This window comes from Cyprinus carpio, chromosome A13, assembly GCF_018340385.1.
Source record: "Cyprinus carpio isolate SPL01 chromosome A13, ASM1834038v1, whole genome shotgun sequence".
Lineage (NCBI taxonomy): Eukaryota > Metazoa > Chordata > Actinopteri > Cypriniformes > Cyprinidae > Cyprinus > Cyprinus carpio.
The window spans coordinates 22,377,656-22,386,968 of NC_056584.1; the positions used below are offsets into that span (position 1 = coordinate 22,377,656).

Here is a 9,313-nt window from a genome sequence, read left to right on the forward strand (position 1 = left end):
GGACAAAATTATAAAACTTTTTTTAAAAATTAAAATGCATACTATTAAAATTTTCAAAATAACTCAAAATATTAATTAAAACTGATAATAGTTTGGACACTGATACTCTGTTATACTAAAAACATAATTCTCAGAAACTGAATGTTCTTTGTTTCTCACTCTTAAAGGTGCCATGTGTAAAAATTGAGGTAAAAAATATCCAAAAAAGCAAACAAAAAAAACAAATGACCTACACGCATCAAAAAGAATTGAGAAGAAATAAGGGCGGATGATGTCATTAAAAAAATGTCAAGTTATAGTGCTGCAGAGATATCAACCTTAAATTAGCATTAGCATTACTAGCCACGGCCGACAGGTGTCGTAATACCAGTTTCGGCCATGGGAGGAGGCGGTATGCGGGCAACATAACAACCAGCCAACCTGCAATACACGAATAACTCGCACGGCTTTGTGGGCTCACTTGAAGCTGATGTCAAGCAACCGCGCCGGAAAGCACAAAATCAAATGACGATAAGAAAAGGAGCCGAAACAGGAGTAAAACATCGGCAATGCTTTCCATGCGCTGGGAGAACAACTGATGGATTGAAAGAAATGAGCTTCGACTCCGAACTTGCACACATTTCTTTGGAGATGGTAGTAGATGCTGTCGGTGTTAGTATGGACTGCTAGAAGTTTGTTTCGATATGTTTGCGTTATTTTTCGGAAGGTATAAAACCATAGAAATGTATCGCAGGTGTTCGATTAACAAGTGCTAACTGTTAGCGATGGCTAACCGTAGCTGCGTTTTCGATAGTAAGCTAATGTATAACTTCGATAAACGTGCAATGTTAGCGATGGCTAACGATCGGTTTTCACCTAAGTTATCTACAAAGCCCGGTCTCTACCAAGCTGATGCTAAAATGTAAACTTACCTAAGAAGCTTGAAATGTCTTCGTGATAATGAACCCGAGAGAGAGAGAGAGAGAGAGAGAGAGAGAGAAGGAGAGAGCGAGCCCCGGCCACGGCCGCGCGCGCACTCACTCACTATATTTCAGAGAGCGGTCCAAGTTTTGAAACAGCGTGTGAAAAGAGTAAATTGAGTGTGTCTCACGGTGAAATGCTTGAGAGTTGGCAGCTCTGGTTCCGTTGGTTGGCGCTAGCTTGGTCAACATCAGCTTGTCTGATGTGGACCAATGATGTTGACAGAATGCTGTCTCGTCAAATTAATTTAATTCAATAATGTGTATATATACAATCAAAATGTAATATGAACAAAACGAATATGAAACATATTCCATAGGTAAAGGTGAAGGGGAGTAGCTTGAAGATGTCATGTTTCAAAATCACTTGACATCAACCCAACGTTCCTCTGGAGGCAAAACGTCCTTTAGGCTTCGGCTATGGCTCTAGGGGTGTTGTGAAGGGAGGGGCGGGAGCATAGAGACTATGCCGTTTTCTCGTTTGTTACTCTAGTAGTAGACCAATTCAATTTTATGAGGGCATACTGCCCCCATCGGGTATGGAATGTGGAGTATGACTTGATTTTTTTTTTGCCAGGACATTACACATTGGCTCCTTTAATGACCAATTAAACATTACTTTTCCAGTCATTAGTGATTATGGGATAAGTTTTTTAAAATGGAATTTTTAACTCATAAATAGCAATTTCTACATGATAAAAAATATTGTGGTTGAGATTGACTTTTGCATCTCAAAGCTTTCAGCAATAACATGACAGTAATGGAGACTGCAACTGTGAGGCCAGAATAAAAATGGCTGCCCAATGCTCTTTGTGTGAAAATAAAAGCTGTGTCACTGCTCTTGTCTGTGCATTTTTGCGATCTGTTAACCATATGGCTGAATGTCACGTCACTTGTTTTTTTTTGACATTGACTTGGAGAGCTTTCAGCAAACAGTAATGGACTGAAAGAAGTTAAATTTTTGCCGATGCATTGCTTAACCTGTTAAAATAGTGTTTAGGAGAAAAAAGGTATTGAACAGGAAAAACAGACCTTGAACAGCTGTTAGCATTCTGTTCTTAATTCATGTAGTTATTATTATTATTTGAAAAATGAAATTCAGGAAACACATTTTTGCCAGCAGCCATGCTGTAGACAGACTGAGTACTGGAATATGTCTGTCTGACTGTGTTTGTCAATGGAGAATCAGGAAGAAATGGGACACAGCAAGATGGTCATTAGAGACTGGGAAAAAAATTTTTTGCATTCTGGGATCTATCAGGTTTCATTCTCTCTCTCTCTTGGCTCTCTAAAACTATTTCATGATGTTTCCAGAGCTGGTGAAGATGGGTTTACAATTAAGTCTCTAAAACAACTCATTGAGTGTTTCTTTTCCTTCTTTTTGATTGATGGCTCGGTCTTTTTTTCTGGCCTAGGGATTTTATAAAACATGCATACATTATTCCTTCATATTTTAAAATATTATTTATTCAGAAAGCCCATGTCCCTTTTCCTATTTGATAGACTCTGATGTAGGGGGACCAGTCTCATCATTCGGTTTTCTGTGTGTATTGGAAGAGATAGAAACCGTAAACATTAAATAAATTGAAACAATGTCATACTGTCAGGACCCTCTCAATTTTAAGTGTCAAAATCACAAAGATTCTCTCCACATGTTACAATGATTTAACTGTGCAAGTAATGATTTACATGAAAAATGTTTAAAAATTATGTACATACACGGCAACACCTAGTCATATCAATGGCCAATGCTTGTGCCATTTGTATTTTAAGTTCCAGAAAGGTGCTACAAATGAGCGCCCCCTTTTGAGACATCCTGATGTTATTTTGTGTCTATTTGTAGTTTCACAACCTTCAGGAGCTGCGTCACAGTGCATCTCTGGCCACCAAAAGTCTTCATTTCAGAGAGATGACTACAGAGACAGAACCATCTGCAATTCCAGACCAAGTACCCGCAGAGCTGGACAGCAGGGTGAGATTCAAAGAAGGTTCGGGGACACATCTGATGTATTACTGCCATTTATGTGGTCGCACAGTCATCCCCTGTGGCATTGCTTTTATTCTTAAGACTTTTGATTGCCTCAGTCTTAAGGAATAGTTTTAAATGAAAGGAAAAAAAAAACTTGCTAAAAATGAACTTCCCCTCAGCCCTTCCAAGATGTAGATAAGTTGTTTCTTCTTTGGAACAGATTTGAAGGAACTTTAGCATACAGACATCACTTGTTCACAAAAGAGAGCTTTTCTTGGAAACGGGTGCCATCAGAATGCGAGTTCAAACATCTGATAAAAACATCACATAATCCACAAGTAATCCACAAAACACTCCAGTCAATCAGTTAAAACATCTTTTGTTGTCACAATGTGTTTGTAAGAAACAAATTTCTCCTGTTTCAGGCCAGACGTCTTTTTCATTGTAGAAAGCAGTATTATGGATCGAGGAGTCAAATTTTAGCACAAAGCAATGGTTTGAAGTTTTAACATCTTAATGATGGATCGCAAAACATGCAGCTTTTTGCTTCACAAGACGTTAATTGATGGACTAGAGTCGTGTGAGTGATTTGTGGATTACTCTGATGTTTTCTCTCATTCTGATGGCACCCATTCTGCAGTGGATCCACTGGCAAGCTTGCTGAGTTTAAACTGACTGCTCTGCGCAGATCGAGAGGAGCCTGTTTGAAGAAACATTGAAGACGCTCAACTGCTATTATGCAGCGGCTGAAAAGGATTGGTGGTCGTCATACCTGGAAGGCTGCCTGGCTTGTGCTACAGCCTACATCATCTTACTGTGCCTGGAGACACGCTATGAAAAGGTATCAAGATAAAGTCTTATCCTGTTTCATTTACAATACACTTAACTTCATGAAGAAGCCAGTCCTGAGATGTAACGATTGAGAACAGCTCCAAACCATGAGTGCCTTTGAAGATCAAAGACAAGCATTCAGGCTGGTCACCCAAGGATTCACACAGAACCAAAAACATTAGAAGGAAAGTTTGAAGATTTTGATCTGCCAACCCATTTGAATCTGACCATACATGTTTGCAGTGGCAGATGTTAATCACTCTCTTTGAATAGCATGCAAACAAATTGAGATGAGGTTTGATATGCGTAGATACCACCTACTTAGACAGTAGTTCCCTTGGGTTGAGCACCTGTCCACCAGTGGGCATATCTGACCAAAATCATAACAACATGGATTTTAGTGCTGCGATATATCTTCCAAAGGCCAGCAGATTACTCCACACCGGTGTGCTTCACCTGCACTGAGACTGAGATAGAGTGGACATAAAGTTGAAAGTCTCTCTTGTACTAAATTTGTCTTCATGCTTTAACATCTTTGAAAAGTGACATTGTTCATGCATTGTGAAAAATCCGAGGTCACATCAGGCCTTTTCAGATCGTTTTTGTAAACTCCCGAGTCAGGAAAAAAATGCCCACTTTAATGGAGAACTCTGATAAACTGCTCCCACCCATGATGAACTACTTTTGTTTGCCACTTCCAGCTGAAAGAAGGCCACACATGAGTGGACACGGATGAGTTCTCTCATGCTCTAGGCTAGCATGATAAGCATCTTCATCATCAAAGACGAGTGGTTGCACCACACGGTCAGGGCAGGGGAGACAAAGATTTAGAGCATGCTTGCACTGTCACATGTCAAGCCTCAAGACCGTAAATCACAAAATGAGACTTTCGTTCTTTCTAGCAGCACTGTGTGTTACAACATTGGAAATCCGCATTTCCATTGCAAAATCTAAATGAATCAATAAAAAACATCTCAGATTTCATACACACACACCCAGATTACTGTTGCCTCCCCATATTATTAGTCATGGAATCCATGAAATCGAAACGAGCAGGATGATAACTCAAGTGTTAACCATAGCAATGGACAGGAGAACACAAAATAAGATGTGAGATGTGATTGTGATTGTGATTGTGATTTCTCATTTTTAATTCACAAAAGATAACATGGAACATGTACCATGCTTTAGTGGAACGATTTCGGCCGTCAGGTGGACCACCAACACCTTAAACTTAAGTGACATCAAATTACCCACTCAACCAGTAGATGGGCAACCGAGCGCAGAAACCAAAATGACAAATTTATTTTCCCCACATGCAAAGTATCACCTGCAGCTAACTACAGTAAATGTATTCATTGACCCAGACCAAACTTTTTTTGTACCACGTTGCAAGCCGCATGTAGATCACGCTATATATAAGTGAATAATATATACACTGTGCAATCAATATATTTCATTCCATATATTACTTTCATCCATAATTTCGTTTCATTCTGATTCCAAATCAGAATTCATTATATTTCAAGTTCCATTCCTCATTATGAACAGCATGCTGTTCAGGTAAATAATATATTTAATTATTAGATATATTTACTATAGATAGATTTTAATATTATATTATAGATATGTACTGTAATTGTTATATTATAAAAGTGAGCAGTCATTATTTCAAAAATATGTGCACAAATGCAAGCCAATTTTTAAGTTGCCTTGCTTCCAGTGATATATTCGGCATTCATTTTCCAAAAATCTAAAGTCATATTGACTTATGCCATATGCAGTGCTTATGGGGAATAGAGCGTTACTATTGTGTGGTTTGGATTCATAATCATTGCCTGAACATCTTCCGAGTCATTGTACCTCATTATTATAAAGGTTATCACAAAAAAATAAATTTCTCAGTGGAAGAAAATGAGGCGAGATTATTACTTTTCTGGAATCTGACTGTTAGCATTTGGTCGCCTACTTAAAAGGACATTGAAAAACAAAACACTGTAAGACCCAGAATAACAGCTAGTATCAGCTCAGGTCCAACAATATAGGAGGTACTGCAAATTCAGGAATTAATAATCTTAAGTGACATCTTTAAATTAAGGAAGGTATAGGATTAAATTTTCTTTTATTTTTTTGTTTTAAGTTATGAAAGTTATAGCAAAAACCAATTTCATGTCATGGGTTAAAATCAACAGCAACTGCATACAATCAAATACAGTGTACTGCCCAATGTAAGGCTGCTTTGCCTTAAAATAGTCTGCCTAACTGGAAAATCAATGTAAATGAACCTTTTTTTAGGCAGCCTTAAGTGCTGCTGTGAGTAAAGCTCAAGGTCAAATACCAAACAGTAAGATATTCATGTTAATTTTTCAATTCAACTTTCCACTCAATACATTATGCTGATATATAAGTTGTAATGAAAAAGCATTTCCTCTGGTGGTCTTAGGCTTTTGGACCTCACTGCATATTTACATGGAATTTTTTTCATGATAAATTAATGTAAGTTTTTGGATAAAAGTGTACTCTGTCACACATTTGGCTCTGGAAAAACATATTTCACTTTGGGTTGTGCCAAGTAGCATATTAGCAGATTGTTGGGGTTGGATTTACTTCTGTGAGTCATTTGCTCATCTGAAGGTTTGTTCATGGGCAACTGAAAATCAGAACAGATTCATTTTCTCCCTATTACAAACAATCTTGTCCCTTTTCATGGCCAGGGGTTTTGTAGAGTGGAAGTCAAAGCGTAGCAAAGTGATGCACAGTTTCACCCCACTGGAGGTAGAGAAAACACAGACAGCCTTTGCAATGCTCACTTGAGAACGTCAAAACAACTAAAACTTGAGTAAATCTAAATAAACTACTGTTATAACAGCTTTGATGTTTTCACAAGCTGGCTCTGACAGTGATACAATATAATAATGAGCCTTTATTTAGCTTTACAATGCTAAGACTTGTTTTTCTATTGTTTTTATATCGATCTATTGTGTAAGGATCTTTAAAAATATTAATTTTAATTGTACTAAACATTTAAAATGTGATTTTTAAAATAAACTTGTAAAAAATACCTAATTTTACCGTAAAAGACTACTTAAAAACTAATAAATAGAACTAAACCTAAATTGTTTATGTATGATTAAAAATTAAAAAAATATGGTTGATAGTAACAGTTCCAATTACTACGGTTAAAAATACGTAGTTAAGTTAAATAAAAATTTATATAAATTAAAAAAAAAAAGTAGAAATTTGCTATATTCTATTATTTGTTAATGAAATACAGTTAATTTTAGTACAATTTGCAGCGTAGTACAGTTAGTACAGTACAATTACAAAAGTACTTTATTTTTTAACATTTTAACCTTTCTTTAAATAATTCAATAAGAAAATAATGGTAAGGGACAAACATAAAATTTTATCCATTGTAATTGATTAAATTGAGAAAATTGGGTGTTAAAGGTGCTGTATGTAAGATTTTGACTCTGCTAAAACATAAAAATACCATAATATGTTTGCAGATATTTAAGAAACATGCTAAGTTAACATACTTATTTATCTGAAAAACAATGTTACGGTCAAGTATTCTCCTTTGAAAATGTGCGTTCCGGCCGGAATGTCTTGTTTTGGTTTGTGAAACCCGCCCACTGCCAGTTTACCCAATTGTATTTCGGCATCCCGGGTTGCCAGTTGGCAAGAAAACACAGAGTATTTAATTTCATTCATTGTCAAGTGCACTCGTTCCTGTTTGGGTCGCCAATCTGTCAAACCTGCGTCTGAGGTAGGAGGGGCCGGGTGGTGAAAATAACCCTCTCCAATATTTTGAATTTTGAACTGCAATACCTAGTTCAACCCACTCGGTATAATCCTACATACAGCACCTTTAAGTACCAGAATGGAGGCAGTGTGATGAAGGGGAGCAGTGGAAAAATATTAGAGGGATTAATGTCAGCCTAGCAAAGGAAAGTAATTTATGCACAGTAAGACCTAAAAAAAAAAAGTGTATTAATAAAGCAAATGGAGTCTGTGTTTATTTTAAGCTAACTTTAAAGGACCACTATAGAGTAATTACAATAACTTTTTTCTTCCTTCTCACTGCAGTGTCTCACACCCCACAGATACTGAAAAAGATCAGCATGTATATTCAGGAGCAGAATGAGAAGATCTATGCACCCAGAGGTTTGCTCCTCACAGACCCCCTCCCTCACAGATCCATCGAGAGAGGGCATGAGAGTGGTATCCTTTGCAAAACAGTCTGGATGTTTTTTGAAGACTGTTGGCACAACCTTGAACGAGGCAGTAAGCAGATCTGTGGGAGAGCTGCATGACTTCTGGACTACTGATTTCATCCCTTTTTTGCTGAAAAGACCATGCTCTTTTAGCTTTAGTTTCTTTACGACTTTTTAGGGTTTCCTTTCCTTCTGATATTCCAAAACAAAAAAAAAAAAAAAAAAAATGAGACCAGTCAACACAATTGTGGTTGTGTGTCTTCTGTTCTTTCCAAAAATGGGAAAGCAATCATTTTCAAAAGAGGTCACATACTGTACAAAGAATATCATGGCATCCTTACAGTTCAGCCGAGGTGAAACTTTGATAGGTGATTAAAAGAGCAGAAAGAGGAAAATTAGCATTTTTTTTGTAGGCGTTTCTTTCCATTTTCCAGCACTGTGGTTGTAGCTAGGAAAAACTGTGAGACCAAAAAGTGTCTAAGGCCAGAACTGATTGGCGAAAACAATATCTTAAAAAAAAAAAAGAAACATTTGTCAGGACAAACTTAAAGTAAACTTAAACTTAAAGCAGATTAAAGACACTTAAACTGTTTGACAGCTGGAGTTTGAAGCCATTAATATTCAAAGCCAGACTGAATATCCTTCAGTGGGATTTAATATAGAAAGAAAATCAGCTGGCCAAGAAAATAAAATATCAAAAAGGGAACAACAATCTAGTTTGTCACATCACATTACACTGGTCTTGCTTCCAGTGCATTTAACCCAAAAACTGTGTCCATTAATGAAAGTTATCCTGTTTAAAAATTATTTAAAATTGCCAAGATTGTAAACCATATTTCCTACAAATTACAACCAAATTACAGTTAATTTGCCTTCTGTCAGATCAGGGTGTAAAGCCTGTGATTTGTTGAAGCAGTTTGAAAAATGTTTCTCACATTAAAAATTTCAAAACAGGCAAAGAGGTTTGAAATGTTGCCATTTGTTGGGTCAAAGTGAACTAGACTAATTGTTTCTAAGCACGCCTCACCATATGAGGATGGTGTCTGCATGTGTTCTGTCAAATCTATTGATGCGGGATGAATGCAGGAGTTCACTTTGCAGAGATCAGGCTCATGCCACATGGGCATGTACCCCAAGGGTCTATTAGGTGCCTTAGAAACCAATTTCCTTTTGATTATTCTTTGGCTCCCCTTTTTCCGATATATATTAAAATTGGCATGCATAATGAAATTGAAGTATCTTTTAAAGAACTAGTGTGTGTCCCCTTTCTCTCATTGTCTATTATATAATCCGCAAGTCTTCAGGTATGACAGTATTGCACTTCCAAAATTCTTTCA

General features: G+C 37.0%; 1 pseudogene; it reads left to right on the forward strand.

Annotated features, from left to right (window-relative positions):
• Nucleotides 1-2,778: 2,778 nt before the first annotated feature.
• On the forward strand, nt 2,779-8,075 carry LOC122147308 (annotated as a pseudogene).
• The last annotated feature ends 1,238 nt before the right edge of the window (nt 8,076-9,313 follow it).